At 40.0% G+C, this 19,649-nt stretch overlaps 1 protein-coding gene across 1 annotated transcript in view; it reads right to left on the bottom strand.

Annotated features, from left to right (window-relative positions):
- The window catches only part of EXOC2 (exocyst complex component 2), a 182,056-nt gene extending 164,748 nt beyond the window's left edge, over nucleotides 1-17,308 (bottom strand). The window contains exon 1 of the mRNA XM_060189160.1: nucleotides 17,162-17,308. The gene's annotated coding sequence lies outside the window, so the exon portion shown is untranslated. The remainder of the gene's footprint in view (nucleotides 1-17,161) is intronic.
- Between the last annotated feature and the right edge of the window lie 2,341 nt (nucleotides 17,309-19,649).

Genomic DNA, 19,649 nt, shown 5'->3' with positions numbered 1-19,649 from the left:
CTTGAACATGTGAGAATTTGGGTGTCCACAGTATATTCTGAAACCAATTTCTGTCAGACACCAAGCAAGGGATCATTATAATGCTTTGGGGAATCAAAGGATACATAAGGATTTTCAACTGCATAGGAGTCAGGATCCCAGATGGCCCACCCCAGCCCCCAATACTGTTCAGGGGTAAGAACACAAGGATTCAGGCCTAGAACAAATCTTTACTACTTTGGCACTATTTCCTCCTACCACTACCCCCACAATCCCCCCCACATATATTTTTTAATTGAGAAAGAGAGGAAAAGGAACCAGAACACTGTGTCTACCATTTTATATGGTACCATGGATCAAGTCCAGGGCCTCACATTTGCAAAGCACAAATTTCACCAGTCTTAACATCCCAAAAGTATGCCAAATGTTTATACCAAAATGAGTTTTACACCTCATAGATCTTTGCATTAGAAAAAAAAAAAAAGAGGTTTACTTTGCAACCGTCCATTATTACTCTAAAAGCCAAGCCAAACTAATTTACATTTGATTTTTCAATTTAGAAATCCAGACATTAAAAAGGAAGGGGCTGGCAGCCTGGAGGTGGGTCTGCTGTATAATAATGGCCTTGAATGCTTGAGGGTCCAGCTTGGAGGCCCATCAACACATCTGCCAGAATGGTACTCTGGCCACTCTCACTCTCTCTCTCCCTATGTACTTTAAAGAGCAGTGGTTATACTGAGAATACATTAAACTATTCCAACTTTTCAAGTCTAAATTAGGAGAAGTCCAGAGATTCTGTTTTCCTTGGATTTAAAGATTTTTTAGATTTTATTTATTTATTTATTTATTTATTTATTTATTTTACTGCTGCCAAAGTACCCTTCTCTGCTTTTACAACAGTCAACTGCTTTTGAAAGCAATTCCAACTTTAGTTATCTAGAGCAAAATACCTGCTTACTATTAACTCCTGGAAGATGTGGCCCATAAAAGTGAAGGTAGAAATGGAGGGATTTTACTCAATCAGAACATATCCACTCAGAGATCCAGGTCAAATTTCAAATAACTGACATTGGTGAAACTCAAGACAGATTGAGAAAAGGTTTCTGCATGACTGAATGTCATAGGAAGGACTGGGTGATTGATAACACACACACACACACACACACACACACACACACACACACACACTGCATTTCTTTTTCTTTTAATTTATTTTATTAGTGATTTAATAATGATTAATAAGATTGTGGGGTAAGAAGTGTACAATTCCATACAATTCCCACCATCAGAGTTCTGTATCCTGTCCCTTCCATTGGAAACTTCCCTATTCTTTATCCCTCTGAGAGTATGAACCAAAGATCTTCATGGCATGCAGAAGGTGGGAGGTCTGGTTTCTGCAATTGCTTCTCCAATGGATATGGCCATTGACCAGTCGATCCATACCCCCAGCCTGTTTCTACCTTCAGACATAGGTCTAGTACATTTCACAGCACCTATTAAATATTTCTGAGTTTCAGAAACACTGATTTAATTATATTTATGATGACTACTATAGTATAACCATGTTTTGCCAATGAGTTCTCTTCTGATGTATGATACATATATAATTTTCATTCCCTAGATAAAAGACATGGTGTAATGACTAATACTATCCATATCTTTTGCCATAATTGACACAAAAGATCACACATTGCAAGCTTTCAGTTACATGAAAGTTCAGGAGAGGTATCCTGGGAGACAAAAAAAAAAAAAAAAAAAAGCAGACAACAAGCCCAAAATGGAGTCATTCTTACTAAGTCCCACATCACCAAAGAGCTTATAATTTCAGTTTGCTCAGAAATGGGATCTTAAGCCAATGCTCTGGTAGGTGGTACAGTGGCTACAGTGTAGGTAGGAGTTAAAAATACAAGGTCCTGAGAGTTGGGCAGTAGCGCAGCTGTTAAGCGCATTTTGCACAAAGCGCAAGGACCAGTGAGTGTACTGATCCAGGTTCAAGCCCCGGCTCACCACCTGCAGAGGAAGTCACTTTGCAGGTCTGCAGATGTCTATCTTTCTCTCCCCCTCTCTGTCTTCCCCTCCTCTCTCCGTTTCTCTGTCCTATCCAACAAAGACGACGTCAATAACCACAATAATAGCTACAACAACAATAAAAAAACAAGGGCAACAAAAGGGAAAATAAAAAAATAAATATTAAAAAATAAAAATACAAGGTCCTATGTTCCATCCCCAGCATTCTATGTGTCAGAGTAAAACTATTTCTTTCCCTCCCTCCCAAGTTTATAAATAATAAAGCTAAAATAATAATAATAATAATAATGGTAGTTTAAACCAAACAGTCAAGAGTCATCTGAACAGTATTAGAGGAACTGCCTGATGAGTCCCTTTTATTCCCCAGTGGAAAGTAGCTTACAATATCCCATCCATTTATTGCCTGGAATAACTTTCTCCTTCCTCTTCTCTCCTAATTTATTTTATGTATGTATTTATTTATTTGAAATTTCTTAGTTCCTACTAGACTAGATGATGCCCAATTCAAATCAATTTTTCTTTAAAGAAAACTATTAAAAATCCAATAGGGCTCCAGGCCGGTAGTGGCGTACCTGTTTGGGTGCACATGTTACAATGCACAAGGACCCAGATTCCAGCCCCCGTTGCTACTTGCAGGAAGAAAGCTTTGTGAGGGTTGAAGCAGTGCTGCAGGTATCTGTCTCTCCCTCTCTATCAACCCCTTCCCTCTCAATTTCTGGCTGTCTATATCCAGTAAATAAATAACAATAGTGAAAAAAAAAATTTTAAGTCTATGAATGGTAAAAAAAAAAAAAAAAGTAACAGGGTTCAATGTGTCTGTTAGCACAGAGAAATAAATGGTAGATTAGCTATAGTGGGGAGGGGAGAAGAGGAGAAATGAAAAAGAACTAATAGTGAGGCTAGGGGATTCTACTAGGAGTGATAAAATGGTCCAGAATTACATGTTTGCATGACTTTGTGAGAATACTAATTGTGATTTAGAATTCTTGGGGGTATTATATAATAACATAGACAACCTCCCCAAAAATGGACATTAAAACAGACATTAATGGGAGTCGAGCAGTAGCACTGCAGGTTAAGCACAGGTAGTGCAAAATGCAAGGACCAGTGTAAGGATCCTGGTTCGAGCCCCCAGTTCCCCACCTGCCAGGGGAGTCACTTCACAAGCAGTGAAGCAGGTCTGCAGGTGTCTTTCTCTCCCCCTCTCTGTCTTCCCCTCCTCTCTCCATTATTTCTGTCTTAACAACAATGACAACAACAATAAAACAACAAGGGCAATAAAAAGGAGTAAGTTTTTTTTTAAATGGACATTAAATATCAAAATATCATAGCATTACATACAATAAGTACAATGTTTTTTTTTTTAATTTGGGCAGGGATATATAGCATAATGGTTATGCATAGAGGCTTTCATACCTGGCTCCAAAGTCCCAGGTTCAATCTCCCGCACCACCATAAACCAGAGCTGAGCAGTACTCTGGTAAAGAAAAAAAAAATTTTTTTTTGATTATACTAAATTATAAAAATCATTTGCTTCAAGATAAAATGACACTAAAGAAAACTATGATTAGAACAGGAAAGGTAAGACTTTTTGTTGTTTTTACTAAATTGCAGGGTAAAAAGTAGCAAAAAAAAAAAAAGTTTAAAAAAAGTTACTTATACACTAACTTCTCTGGAAACTCAGTGGCTAGACTTTCCAGTCCTGACTAAGGCAGCAATAAAATCAATACCATTCATTCAAAACTGCAGGGAAGACAGGGAAATGAAGCTATATAAATGCAAAGTCCCAAATGATACCAGGATTCTACACACTTACTTAAATAACAAACAATTGATCATCTCTATAAAAAGGGACAAAACCATTATTAATCATAATGAAATAATTAAAACAGAAAGATCATCCTAAATTTGTGTTACTGCTAAAAGCGAAATTTCATTTGCCTGTACTTGTCAACTCTTCATTATGGAATAAGCCAATATCACTGCTGACAAATATAATAACCACAGTAGGCAGGAATGCCAAAATCAGTGTCAATTTTAAAGAAAGGTCAAAGATTTAGCTGTCAGCTTAAATCGGTTAATTTCATTAAAATCGCTAGGCATGGCACAAGATGTCACGTTGTGGACTCCCATTCTTTTATATGAGAAGTATGGGATTAATTTTACCCAAATTTTGCATAATATCTTCCCCAATCTCTAAAAATACTGTCACTTTGTCACTTATCTTCGGGTTATTGCTTTACTTCTCTAGCAGGACCTCAGAAGAAATTTCTCCAAGGCTATATTTCTTGACATAGTGAAAGCAAAATAATCACAGCACTCAGCAGTGCCATTAACAATTCGGAGCCTCAGGGGATTAGCTGGGCAGATGCTCGGGGAAAGCGGCTGCAGGACTGCACCACAGCTGGGAGGGATTGAAGCTGCTCACCCTGGAATCAGGCTTCGGAGAAACTCTGGGCACAATTCCGGCATCCGAAATAAATTAAAGTAAACAGTCTTGCTCTCTCTCATCCACCCTGTTAGCAGCCTTTCGGCTGAGTGGAGACCACACACTCAGACCACACAGCGCCAGCTGAACTCCTCGCACGCAACATCTACAAGCTGTCACTCTGCGGCACTGAGAGGGGACAGGGGAGAGGGAGGGACATGGCGAAGAGGGGGAGTAAGGGAGAAGAAAAGGTGGGGGGAGGAGAGCCTCCTCTGCAGACTACTGTATGGAGTGACTGAGATATGGAAACGGGGAAAACCTCCCAGAGAAAACTAGCTGGCCTTGGCCTTGTGTAGTCTTGACCTGTACTCCCCAAACCAATTTAGTAGCTGGTGAAGGATTAACAAAGCATCCATTTAACATCAATTAACCTCCTATCCATCATAGGTCAAAACAGAAAATTACCGTTATAAAAGCATTTCATTAAGCTGAAGAAGGCCACATTTTCTTTTAATGTATGATGTATGCTTAAGTGTATTTCTTTTATGTCTATATTAGTTTTAACCCATCTGTATTTTTTTTCTTTTCCTTTCTTTTTTTTCTTTTTCTTTTTTTTGTTTTTGTTTTTGTTTTTTTGTTAAGGAAGGACACTGGATGAATTTCAATTGTTTCAGCAACGACGATAGTCAGGGATTTTCAGTTTTATAATTTCCCTTCATTGTAGCACAATCTTTAACTTTCCGAAATATTTATTGGTAGAATAAAAGGCTGTTATTTTTTCCCAGAAATTCACACTAAAAATACATAGAAAAGTAATAAGTACCAGTAATATTGAGGAGGATTAGAAAATGTAACCAGAACAGTAGCTTTAGATTATTAAACCAAACATTTTTATAATGTTTGGTGGGGGCCGGGGAAGACTTGACTTTTGCTGACTTCAACAAGAAATCAGGAAAGAACAAGAGATCTGGTGTCTTGCCCTTCTGAGTTCCTAGAAACTCATCAGAAGAGGACCAGAAACTGGAAAAATAAAAGATATGGTTCTCTAAAGCAGGGGTGGGCCCACAGTCTGTAGAATGCCCTTGAAATCATTTGATCTGGCCATGTCAAGGTAGTCACAGGCAGTATGAGAAATTCAATAAATCTGGGAGCTTTTCTTCATAGCAACATTAAGTGCTAATTTTTATGTTGATAATTCTGTATGGCCAGAGAATACTATTATAAGTATCCAAATGACCTTTGGCAGAAAAATGGTTACTCTAAAGACTTGGGGGGGGGAGTGTCATACCAGGTTAAGTGCACATATCACCAAGTGCAAGGATGAGGGTTCAAGCCCCTGAGCTCCCCACCTGTAGGGGATCTGCTTCAAGAGCAAGAACAGTGAAGCATGTCTGCTTTCTCAATTTCTCCTCTCTCAACTTTTCTCTGTCCTACCTAAAAAAAGGGGGGGAGGCAGCAGGGAGGGGTGCCCTAATGCCTGTGCTGAGCCCCAGCAACTGGAGGAAAAAAAAAACAAAAAACTGAAGGACCTTCACCAAATTAGTAAAGTGCTACTGTTCAAGTCATTAAAAAAAAAAAAAAAAAAGATCCCCTCCCCCAAAATCAAACTAACTATTTCCAAACATCCAACCTTTCCCATGCCATTCAACTAGAATCACAAGGGAACAAATTAAAAAAAAAAAAAAAATTAGACGAATCCCAGGCATCAGCCCAGCCTCACTAGGTGAGAATCAACACAGTTGTGATTATGCACAATAACTACTTGAAAAGCACCAAACAGACGGATTTCTTCTACAGCCATCTTGAATCCAAACGACCCCAGAAAAAAAACCTAATTACAGAACCGTTTAGTGAGTTTTGACAATAAAATCATATTTCAAAGTAAATTTCCAGACCACAGAGCAACAGAACCTAACTATACAACTGATTACATCTTCAGTGATTGACAACTGCTTCTCCAGGTCTGGTAGAGCTCCTCCAAAAAAGAAAGAATCTACCAGAGATTTTGGGGGAAAGGGTCTGCCAAAATGGTCATTTATTTCCTCCAGCTCCTTGTAATCTCACACTCTTCTTTTCCAGAGCATTTTACCACCTAGCAGCATGGTAAGGTAAGAACTTCCTAGCCCAATTCCATAGTGCACAAAGTGGACTAAGTAAGGCTGCTGGGGTTTCTAGAGGTACATGTGCACAGGAAAGACTGAACAGGTAAGAGAAATCATTTTTGCTTTCTTTGTACTATCTTTAGACCTTTTCCTCTTTATCACCACAGACAAAATATAACGAAAATATACTAACCTTGTTCCTAAATGAAAACATGAACAAAGTTTAATTCTTTTAGAAAAAAAAATCTGTGATTTAAAAATATATAACCGATAAACAGAAAAAAAAAAACTTTTTTGATAGAGGAAAGCCCTTCACTCTTGTTACAATCAAATAATCAAGACTTTGTGGTGGTCCAGGAGGCAGCACAGTGGATAAAGCATTGGACTCTCAAGCTTGAGGTCCTGAATTCAACCCCTGCAGCACATGAACCAGACTGATATCTGGTTCCTTTCTCTCTCTCTCTCTCTCTCCCCCTCTGCCTCTCCCTCTCCCTCTCCCTCTCCCTCTCTTCTCTCCCTCTCCCCTCTCTCTTTCTCATTAATAAGTAAATAAAACCTTTTTTTTAATATTTTTATTTTATTTATTTATTCCCTTTTGTTGCCCTTGTTGTTTTATTGTTGTAGTTATTATTGTTGTTGTCGTTGTTGGATAGGACAGAGAGAAATGGAGAGAGGAGGGGAAGACAGAGAGGGGGAGAGAAAGATAAGACACCTGCAGACCTGCTTCACCGCCTGTGAAGCGACTCCCCTGCAGGTGGGGAGCCAGGGTTCGAACCCGGATCCTTATGCCGGTCCTTGTGCTTTGCGCCACCTGTGCTTAACCCGCTGCGCTACAGCCCGACTCCCAATAAAACCTTTTTTAAAAAATAAAAGATTTTGTGCAACTCAGCCCCATTTCTTTCTGATCAAAAAGATGGACTCTGTAGAATAAAGGAAGGAAAACAACAACAACAACACTGATTAAGCCCTGTAGTTTGGACGACATGGCAACCCATCCCTGGGAAGAGTCCTTGTTGCATTCTTTGGACTTTAGAGGGCTACAGACATAACCTTACAAATATATTTTTTTGGAAAGGGGGTGGTTGCGCCATCCCCAATTCTCTACCATAGTTCAGTGCCCTTCCCTTACAAACACCTTTATAAAGACTAGGGTAGCCAATCAAAATTGGCAGAACTAGTGGAGGCTGAGCAATGACACCTTCTTGACCTACAGTGTCTTTATCTCATAATCATATTAAAAATATTCCTCTGTGAAGCTGCTCTGTCATTTTATGTGCATGCCATGTATGATCACTATGCAATCCTCAGCTGTGCTTGCCTGCCTTTCTCCTTCATAAATCTTCATGGCTTTTTTTTTTTTTCTGCAAAACTCCTAAATGTATATGGACAGTTTTACACCCTAGCTCCACTCAGCATAAACTGAGATTCCCCCAGCTCTTCTTCTGCAGTCTGTCCTGTTTAGACAAGCTCTCCAATTTAAGCTAGTTGCAAGTCAATAGTCCCCTCCTTTTCTAGTCTGTTCTTTCTATAAATTTTAACAGCAGAGGTCAAGAATTAAATGGGAGAGGATCACATGAGGTAGCTAGAAAACAATGCTGGATGCAGGGTGGCACATAGGGACAAAAAGGTGACAATTTGGCTCTCCAAAAAGGCCACATAATTGATCTGTTACTTGAATACATGCCTATTCCATAACACAAGCACTTGTTTCCTTCTTGATTAAAAAGCATTACTTAAAATCACCTTTATTGCCCAGAAAATATGTAATCATATAGCTCTGGACATAGCTAGGTCTCTAATTCATTTTTGATTAAAGTACCAAAAAAGAAATAGGGCAGTGAAAATTCATCCCCTGTTTACCACCACTCCCACACACAAAATAATAACAATAAATAAATAAAAAGAAAATGTACAACTTAATGGATAGAAAAGTAGTTTCTATAAAAAAAGCATGGCATTATTCATCAATCTAGCGTCAACTGTGCTGATGTGCCTACCAGTCCCTCTTAACTAGATCAACATAGGCACACATGTTAGTATTTAAGAGCTGGGTATTTTAGAAAATGTAATTTTTCAGAAGAAAAAATGTTTTTTTCTTCTAAAAAGATGTATATATCTGAACAATACTGTTGAACTCACTATGAAATGAAATACATTTCTATCTTTGTTTTGTCCCTAGAGGAGATCTGAAAAATATACAGAGAGAATAATGGGTGGGTGTGTGGGTGTGGGTGTGAGTGTGGGTGTATGTGTCAGTCTGGTAGTAAGCACCTCAAAAGACATAGATAGCTATGGATTTGAAACAAGGAAATATCCTCAGATTGTTTAGCTGAAAATTAATACTTATTAGCCACTTGCTATGTCCCAGGCAATAGGGGAATATTAAGAATAAGATTTTGAGACAAGAACATACATTATTCTCAATGGGGGGAAGCTGAAAGCTTTCCCTCTAAAATCCAGAAGTAGACAAGGATGTCCACAATCACTACTATTATTCAATATGGCCCTCATCACTGAAATCAGCCAAGAAAGAGATATCATAGGTATACATACTGGAAAAGAAGAAGTCAAGTCATCATTATTTGTTGATGGCATGACAATATACCTAGGGAACCCCCAAAACTGCCGAAAACTACTGGAAATAATTTCAGTAAAGTAGAAGGATACAAAATCAATACACATAAAGTTGTGGTATTTCTGTACACAAATGAGAAGTCAGAAGAAAGGGGAATGAAAAGACTCAGTCACATTTGCAATCAAAACCAGAAAGATAAAATGCCTTTGGATGAATCTCATGAAGGAGGTGAGGGATCTTTACAGGGAAAACTATAAGGCATTGTGAAAAAAAACAGAGAATGACACACAAAAATAGAAGAACATTCCCTGTTCCTGGATTAGAAGAACAGCATTATTAAAATGGCATTCTACCAAAAGCAATCTACAGTTTCAGTTCAATCCCTATCGAGATCCCAATGACAATTTCCAAGGAAACTTTTGAATTGTCAAAACAACAAGTTGTTTGTGAACAAACTGAATTGTCCAAAACTTTGTATGAAACCAACAACAACAACAACAAAAAAAAATAGCCCAAGAACTTATGAGAAAAAAATAGGAAACAAATGGAAATATCACACTTTCCAACTTCAATTTAAACTATAAAGCAATAGTACTTAAAACAGATTGGCACTGGAATAAAAATGAACACCTGGATCAATGGAATGGAATCAAGAGCTCAGAAAGTGGCCCACACATATAGTCAGCTAATATATGGAAAAGAGGCCTAAACCATTCAGTGAGGTAAAGGTCTCTTCAACAAATGGTGCTGGGGAAAACTGACAGCCACATTTAGAAAAGTGAAATTGGATGACCACTTAACATCATACACTGAAATCAAATCAAAATGGATCAAAGACCTGGATATTAGGCCAGGAACTCTGGGATGCATAGAAGAAAACAATGGCATAACATTGCAGGATCTTCACATTAAAGATGTATTTGGAGATTAAACCTCATGGGCATGGGAAATGAAAACGAGAGCTAATAAATGGGACTATATCAAAAGAAAAGTATGCACTGGCAACCAGACGACACTGTAAATAGGAAAATATACTTGTATACCACATATCCAACAAGCAACTGATATCAAACATTTACAAAGAACTGGTACAGCTCAACAAGAAAAATAATAATAACTGGGGTGGGGAGGGAGGGTTCAGGTCCTGAAATACGATGACAAAGGAGGACCTAGTTGTTATGTGGAATACAGGGAAATGTTACACATGCACAAACTATTCTATTTTACTGTTGACTGTAAACCATTAATCCCCCAATAAAGAAATTTTAGAAAAGAGTCATGGGGCCTGGGCACCACTGAGTCCCCTGATCCCCACCTGTAGGGAGGAAGCTTCACAAGTGATGAAGCAAGTACTGCAGGTATCTCTCTCCCTCTTTATCCCTCCTGCCCCCTCAATTCCTCTGTCATATATGCCTCAGAAAAAAGAAAAAAAGGAAAAGAATAATAACAAAAGCCTAAAAAAAACTTGGACAAAAGAACTAAATAGACAGTTTTCTAGAAAAGAGTTATGCATGGCCCACACGCATATGAAAAATGTTCCACTTCCATTATCATTAGAGAAATACAAATTGAAATTACACTGAGATTCTACCTTACATCTGTGAAAATGGCCTACATCAACAAAACAGGAAATGACATATGTTGGCAAGGCTATGGAAAAAAAGATACTCTACTACATTGCTGGTGGCAATGCAAACTGGTACAGCCCTTTTGGAAGACTGTATGGACAGTCCTTAAACAAATAAAAACAGAATTACCTTATGACCCAACAATGCCACTCTTAGGTACTTATCCAAAGGACACGCAAACACTAATTCAAAGGGACAGATGCACCCCTATATTCCATAGCTGCATTATTCACAATAGCCAGAGAATGGAAGTAGCCTAAATGCCCATCAACAGACGACTGGGTAAAGAAGTTGGACAGGGCTGGGTGGTGGCACTTCTGGTTGAGTGCACATGTTACAGTGCACAAGGACCCGGGTTCAAGCCCCCAGTCCCCACCTGCAGGTGGGAAGCTTCACGAGTGGTGAAGCAGTGCTGCAGGTGTCTCTCTGTCTCTATCCTTTTCTGTCTCTCACTTTCTTCTCAAATTCTGACTGACTCCAACCAATAAATAAATAAAGATAATAAAAAATAAATGCTGACAAGGAGTTCTTCTGCAAGTGATGGGTACCAAAGAGAGACAGCAGTGAGATGAGTGAGCCTAAGTTGGGTATAAGCAAAAAATTTGTTAGTGTTGGAGACCCTGTCTTACTTACCATGAACAAAATGGATAGTGGAACATGAACATATAATTAGCATACAGCTGACATCAATTGCACTGACAGATGTGTGCAAACTCACAAGGGACTGTGATTATAGGAAGCTATTTAAGTGAGTGTCTGGCAGAAGTGGCTCTCTTTTCCTGCTTGCCTTTCACCAGGTTATCTTCGCCTTCTCTCCTGTCTTTTAACTGGACCTGATGAAGCCATTTTCCCAGGACCTGCACCATCCAGCTAAACTCTGGTAAACAATGCTTAAGGACTGACCATATGGCTAACCTATCTTTCCCTCTTTGCCATTTTACTGCCATGGTTTTTTATGTACTTAAATAAACTCATAATTTAATAAACCTCCCCTTTTGATAAAACCCAAACAAAGTGCCACATGAGTTTTTACTGTTTTAATTACAGTAACTTGGAAACAGAAAAGAGGGAAAAAATTAACAAGGAAATATGAAATCAAAGGAGACTGGTGCTTATGAACTGCTGTTTCACTGTTTTTCTTTATAAATTTTTTTATTTATTACTGGATAGAGACAGAGAGAAATTGAGAAGGAGATAAAGAGGCAGAGAGACAGAGAGACACCTGCAGTCCTGCTTCACCACTTGTGAAGCTTTACCCTTGCAGGTGGGGACCAGGGACTTGAACCTCGGTCCTTGTGCACTGTGATGTGAGTGCTTAGCCAGATGTGTCGTGAGCAAAATGCAATATCTTCAAATGGAACTGGGGGAAGAGGAAACTTTTTCTTTTGGAAGAAATAGCAAGGAATTCTCCTATAGTTCCTCAATTTGTTCTGAAGTGGCAATTAAGTCTACTAACTGCCCTTTTCTGAAAAAGGGAAGATTTGAGAAGAGTAGAAAATGCTTAAAGTGAATTTTACCAAGAATAGAAGCAGAGCTGAAGAGGAAAAGCAGACAGTCAACTGGGACTGGTGATGATGAGTTTACAGTACAAACCTAGAGTCTAGAATCTTACTCCTTGCTGGTCTCAGCAACTCTGTTCAAGTATTAAGGAAGATACAGAATTTATGTGGTCCAGGGCTGAGCATTTGCCAGCCAGATGCCCCAGAAGGAAAATTAGATAAGTGGGCATAATGGTGTGATGGGTCAATGATGAGAAAAAAGGAGGATGGGTAATGACACACCCAAACAAGGACAAACATGACCTGTGTAAGGACTCAGGTTCAGGCAGCCACTCCCCATCTGCAGGGGGAAAAGCTTCAGGAGTGGTGAGACAGGTCTGCAGGTGTCTCTCTGTTCCGCTTCCTCAATTCCCTTCTATCCTATCTGGAGAAAAACAACAACAAAATAGCAAATGGAATATATAGTAATGGCTACTGAGTAACCAAGTACAGTACCTGAGTGAATGTTAGAGAAGTAAGAGACTAAGCAAAGAGTGGGAGGCCTGAGTTTTGGATTTCAGAAATGGACCAAATTCAGATTGAAGGACTTCAATCAATCTCTCCCTCCCACCCACTCATCTCTGGGAGAGTCATTCCCTTCTGTAGCTTCAACTCTCAGTGGGTCCTACTTTCTCCTTGTCCCTTTTGTTGTTGCTAGTTTCTCTTTGAAGCTCACATCTCCCCTTTGTTCGCTAACCATGCCCACACCTCTATGAAGTCCCTTTATTAAACTCTTCTTATTTGAACCATCTGGCAGGAATTCTGATTCCCGCTGAGACCCTGACTTGTCCAGGCACACAGGTCAGTCACATGGAGCCTTCATTAAAATTCAGTGAAAATCAAATATCCCTGGCTTTTCTGGTTTGCTTTGTCTTTTGGTAAAATTATAACATACCTAAAGTATAAATTGCATGCCTTCTCAAATTACAGAACTTTGTAAGTGGAAAGAAAGGCTTTAAAAACGTATCAAAGTTTATAGATGAAACAAAGGACCAACCTTAGCAAATGCAGCACAGTTAAGTCAAAAGCAACAGTATAACCCATTTGCTATTGTGAAACAGTTATTATTAAATGCTGACTTTGTGCCAGATCGCTATTCTCGGTGCCTGCTTGGATCCACCTCTGTAAATTAGACTCTGACTAACTAAAATCTAAGTTTCCCAAATTCCATTGCCCACTTTTATTTCCACTATTGGAATCACAATCTATTCAAAAGTGGGAAATAGCAATAGGTTAATTTTTTGTAAATTAAGTGTGTGTGGGGAGGGAGCAATAGCTCACTTGGGTAGCATGCTATTTTGGCATGTGTACACACACCCAGGCAGGCTTGAACCCAGCCTCCACAACACTGAAGGCAATGTCAATGCTGTGGTTTCTTTCCCTCTCATGCTCCTCTGTCTCTATCTGAAAAAGTCAACCTGTAGCAGTGAAGCCCCTAAGATGACCAAAAAAAAAAATTAAAAATAAGTAAGTGAAGAAAAACCCAGTCTTAAAAGTGAGAAGGTAAAAGAAAGTTGTGGCCACAGAGGTGGCTCAGAGACAAGAGTACAGGACTGCATTCCCAGGCTCCATCCTTGACACCACTTGTGTCAGACCAGTTCTCTAGTTGGTCAGTCTCTTTCTTGGTACCTACTCTGTCTTACAATGAATTAATAAACATATTTAAATGTTCATCAAGATTTTGTATAGATTTTCTAGGAAAAACTGCCTAATCAGTTCTAAACTCCTCCATAGTGGAGTAACATAACCCATATACACTCACTTCCTGTGGGCCTTTGCCCCCACGGTATAGCCCAGATGGTCACCCCTCCCCCACCCCATCCAGGGCCTCCATTAAGTCTTACCAAGGATTCTAGCAACAGATTCTTTCCTTCCCTGAATTCCTGCTATACTTACACTGAATGGTACAGTTTAGTCCTTAGATACACTTTCAGTGAGAGGGTAAAATAACCTTATAAATCCAGGTTAGTATTTTATTTTATTTTAAGTTTTATTTATTTATTTATTCCCTTTTGTTGCCGTTGTTTTTTTGTTGCTGTAGTTACTATTGTTATTGATGTTGTTGTTGTTGTTGGACAGGACAGAGAGAAATAGAGAGAGGAGGGGAAGACAGAGAGGGGAAGAGAAAGGCAGACACCTGCAGACCTGCTTCACTGCCTGTGAAGCGGCTCCCCTACAGATGGGGAGCCAGGGGTTTGAACCAGGATCCTTACATCGGTCCTTGGGCTTCGTGCCACATGCGCTTAACCCACTGCTTTACCGCCTGACTCCCAATATTTTATTTTTTATTGTGATTGTCATTCATATTCTAAACCAGAAGACACTAAAAAAAGATCCCTGTCTAGAAAGAGATGAGTCCTTTGAAAGTAAATATTATTAGTACAACAGTCTCTAAGTCAATACATGGATAAAACAAGTGCTAAGTGGATACAGGATTCATTGAGTTGGGAAATTTCAAAGTAGGAAGAATTTTGAGATCATCTAGATGTATATATTTTCATTATTAGAGGTAAAAGGAAACCAGAGCTCAGTGAGGCTAGGTAACAGCCCACTCTGCAAAGCAGGTGGGTAAAAGCAGGTAGGAAGTAGGATCAGGGCCAGCATGCAACAGTTTGCTTTGATACCTAAGCCAAAATGTTTTATGACAGTGTAATTTTCAAATGGAAGGTCAAGGAAACTAATAAGTGTGGTAACAACTTCCAGATTCAGATCTCTCTCCAATTACTTTAAGGTTGTATGTTTACATCAATTGCTTATTTTTAATTTATGTAAAAATATTCTGAATTATGTGATCATAATTGAATACTATAATCAAGTAATCTCATAAGGTACACTAGCAGATTCATGAATAAATTCTTCAGCATCTGAGAAGACCCAACATTCTAGCAAACAGCTTAAAAGACTGATCAGTGTATTTCCCCTCCACCCAATTTCAATAGCCTCCCAATACAAAATCTGCCTAAAACTAAGCCATTTGTTAAAATTTTTAGGCATCTACTACGTGGCTAGCATTGTATTAGAAGGTTTGGCTATTAATAGGTAAAGCTGAGTAAGCTGCAGAATGGGTGGAAGATAAAAATGAGAGATTAACCCTGTAACTAACTAGTGTTTCCTGTATGGCCTAACCCAGACACTAGAAATTATCCAAAGTCCTTTATTAGAAAGACAGTCTTTGTTAAATGTTGTGTATCAATTTCATTGTCCATAAGACTCATTAATAAGTATTCATGGAATGAAAATTTAAGTTAACAGACTAGTAGTCATCTTTTAGAAAGTAATAATTCAAAATTACATTCAGTTCAGGAAAATGCTTGACAGAAAAAAAAAAATCACTTTTTGAAACTTCTAAAAGATGTTCCAAGTTTGAGTAAGGGGTTAAGACAAGGTATCTTCTACCTCTCTGCTAAAAATCAAGTTTCTACTCTATTCAACATAAATGAACTTTATCATCCCCTTTCTGCTACTACCCTTTGAATCACCAAGTTTTAACACACAAATCATCCTTGGGAACCTTTCAGATCCTTTGCCATTAGAATCAGTTATCCAGGACATACTAACAATTATAATCAAAATATTATTATAATGCTTTAGGGGACAGATCCACATAAATTTAGTTAGCAATAAAGTGCTCCCAATGACTGAACCAAGGCATGGCCAAATTTAAAAGTATGTGCTAGTTTCCTTGTGAGTACTCACAGATGCATATGGAAATGAAACTTTCTCATACTCACTAGTATTACTGACGTTTAGCAATTAAAAAAACAGTGCATTTTCACTTCAAGACAAACTCTTTCAAGAAGTGTCTTATTTACAGAATCTTGAGATATCAGCTTAAGAGTCACCAGGTATAGGGCAACCTAGCTCACCTGGATTGTGTAAAGCCAAGTTAGAGCCCAGCCCCCAGCACACTGGAGGAAGTGTCTGTGATGTGTTATCTTTCCTTGTTTCTGTCTATATGATAAAAGAGGGTCTAGAGAAGTGAAGCCCCAGGTAGGAGCAAAACAAATATTATTAAGTATAAAGAGTAGATAAGGGGTCAGGCGGTCGTGCACCTAATTAAGCACACACATTACAACGTACAAGGACGCAGGTTCAAGCCTCTGGTCCCCACCCGCAAGATGAAAGTTTACAAGTGGAGAAGCAGAGCAGCAGGTGTCTCTCTCTTTATCTTCCCCTCCCCCTCTCTAGCCAACAATAAGTAAATAATTTTTTTTAAAGATTCATGTTAAAAAAAAAAAAAGATAAGAGCTTGAGTGCGAAGGCTTTCAAAGCCTCACTGCATGGTTTCAGGCTAGTTGCATAATCTACAGTGAGCTTTCCCCTTCCCCATTTGTCACAAGGGAATGATCCCATAGCGCCTGCCTCTCTTGCAGATGAAATCAGTACTGTCAAAGTAAGCTCCAACGCATCGAACCACCTACTAAGATATCTCGGCAAAGCACTAGACGGATGCGAAGACAAACAAGGCAAGCCTCGATTCGCTCTCCACGAATTCTCACACCGGAGCCAGTGACCACAACCAACACAAAAGCACAAGCGGACAGGTGAGGCCACCGCCACCACCCCAGGGAGGCCGGAGTTGGGGGCAAAAGCAGCAGTGGGGCTCGATCTCTGGCAGGTGTCCAGGAACCTCGGGGCAGTGGACAGTGGGGCTCGTTCCTCTCCAATGCCAGTGACAGTCGGGGGAGGGTGCAAGAGGGGGAATGAGGGGGCAAGAGGGTGCAAGAGGGTGCAGGAAAGGTCCAAGAAGGTGCAGGCTGCAGCGGGCCATCGCCCAGCGACTTGCACGACAGCCGCCCCTCCCCGGCGTTAACTGGCCAGCAGCAGCCACCTCCCGGCCTGATCGGCCTCCCCAGGCCGGCCGTCCAGGCTCTGACACAAACCTGCAGCGTGCCAGTAGCCATCCAGCGCCAGCTTCGCAGACAAGGGGCCCCAACGCTCTCGCTAAGAGTCCTGGGGCGGCGGCCACCCGACAGCCGGTGCCTTCACTTCCGCCCACTAGGAGCGCCGAGAGCATCGATTCGCCGGGCAGTGGAGCGCCGAATCGTCGATGGTCCGGGAAGACGAGCGAGTGGGCGTGGCAACAGGAGGTTGTCAACGTTGCTGTGCAAACCCTTTGTGGCCAGGGAAGACAGGAGGGACAAATGGGCTCCTAGAGGTGGTGGAAATGTGCTAGGAAGGTGGAGAATACTACCTCGTGGGGAGTGCTCGCCTTCTCTGTACTTGTGTCCTCAGCTTACCCTGAGGTTGACACCGATGCATTTGTGAGGGACATTGTCCTGGGGGAGGTGCTGTGGCTTCCGCTGAAGCCTTAGGATAGGTGACTCATAACAGTCAAAGTATAATAGAAAATTGCCTAGGATGCCAATCTACAGCCTCGTAACCCAGAGTTTTGATGATTGTTTAAATACAGCAAATTTACTGAGCACTTCCATCAACTAAACTACGTGCAGAACGGTTGCTATGCAAAGGTGAAAATGGAGGGATCACTCTGATGGCAGGTCAGGATAGACCCTAATGAGAGAGTAAAGGAATTTCACAGAGTGTTTGCATAACTTAAAGAATAATTGCAGAAGTCCTTAAATAAGAATGTGTGAATTCAAGGGATAAAGACAAGAATTAAGAAAAGTGGTGATGGAGAAATGAGGGGGGGGGACTTCTGGTTGCTTCTATTTTATTGGTGAAAGAAACTGCAAGGTCAACTCTGAGGATGGTGGATGAGTGATGAAAATGAAATCTTCCTCCTGGATACTATGAAGCAACCCACTAAGAAAATATAGTGAAACTGGGGCGCTTGGGGGGGGGGGTAGGAGTTAGCTCAAATGGTAGAGTGCTGACCTGGTATGTCTAATATTCAGGGTTCAAACCCTAGCACCACATTTACTGGAGTGTCTTCTTTCTCTTACTCCATTTTATGTGAAACTTTCTCTCTCTTGTAATAAAAAATATTTTTTAATGTAGTAAGTTTCCACACAGGACTGAAAATCCCCTTGAGACACTCTACATTTAAAATGGTACCGTTCAGTCTGATATGCATGTTTTGTCTGCTCTTGTGTAGATAACTGAGGCTGAAGTTTTACAAAGCAGAGATACCAGAGTGCAAAGGAAGACTATACAACACAATGGCATAGTGGTGAGTCATAGAGTTTAATGTTGCAGGTTGGTGTAAAGAGGAATTCTTCTGGGTGATCTGGAATTTGCCACTTGGTCAGAAAAGGGAGATACTAAAAAGACCTTCAGTCTAAACATGTATGAGATGACTACTTTTCATCATTATCTTTGTTTACTAACTATGAATGTCCATTTCACTCAAAACTATCCCTGTTTGTGTAATATATGCCCACCTTTATGTTACTCCACATCATAAAAACTGCAAACAATTGACATGAGACATCCTTTATAGACTGAGAAAGAATTCACCTTACTAACTGAGCTGAGTGTTAGTACATCAAGTCCTCCTCATTTAAGTCATCAATAAATTCTCAGATACCATTCCCTTAAGTGAAACAATATATGGTGGAAGTAGATCTATGAGTAAGAATGTTTTGTTCAAACGAAGCCAGGATTTTTTTTCTTAGCACCATTATAACAAAACAGCATTGAACAAAATAACTTTCATAGAGAGGACTTGTACTTGCTGGCCTGAAAAATTCAAATGTCTCTGTTTGCTACTATCCAAGTGTAGTGGAGGAAAAGGGCCAAGTTCTTGAAAGAACAGGGACTATAGGTGATCAAAAGTATGTCGGGGTATATGCTGCATGTTTCCTGTCTAGAAATTTTCCAAAGAGAGATTAGCTGGAGTCACCTTTTATAGATGAGTAAGAAAGTATGAAAAAGAGAATAATAGTAATGGGTTGCGCAGCCCACAACAATGACATAGGCTACATGAAACGCTCTAGACAGTGCCTCCACCCCTCCTGCTACAGAAGACAATATCAGCCATCTGTAAGGCACCTTTTTTTATGGAAACCAGGCAGCTACCTAGTAGCCAGTTTATTTTTTATTTTTATTATTTATTTATAAAAAGGTAACACTGACAAAACCATAGGATAAGAGGGGTACAACTCCACACAGTTCCCAGCACCAGAACTCTGTATTCCATCCCTTGATAGATTTCCTGTTCTTTAACCCTATAGGAATATGGACCCAAGGTCATTGTGGGATGCAGAAGGTAGAAGGTCTGGCTTCTATAATTGCTTCCTTGTTGAACATGGACATTAACAGGTTGATTCATACTCCATACTCCATACTCCATACTTCATACTCCCAGCCTGCCTCTCTCTTTCCCTAGTAGGGTGGGGCTCTGTGGAAGTGGGGGCTCCAGGACACATTGGTGGGGTCGTCTGTCCAGGGAAGTCTGGTTGGCATCAT

This window comes from Erinaceus europaeus, chromosome 4 (genome assembly GCF_950295315.1).
Source record: "Erinaceus europaeus chromosome 4, mEriEur2.1, whole genome shotgun sequence".
In the NCBI taxonomy this organism is placed as follows: domain Eukaryota; kingdom Metazoa; phylum Chordata; class Mammalia; order Eulipotyphla; family Erinaceidae; genus Erinaceus; species Erinaceus europaeus.
Note: the sequence above shows the minus strand (reverse complement) of the source record. Positions and strands in the feature narration are given on the sequence as shown.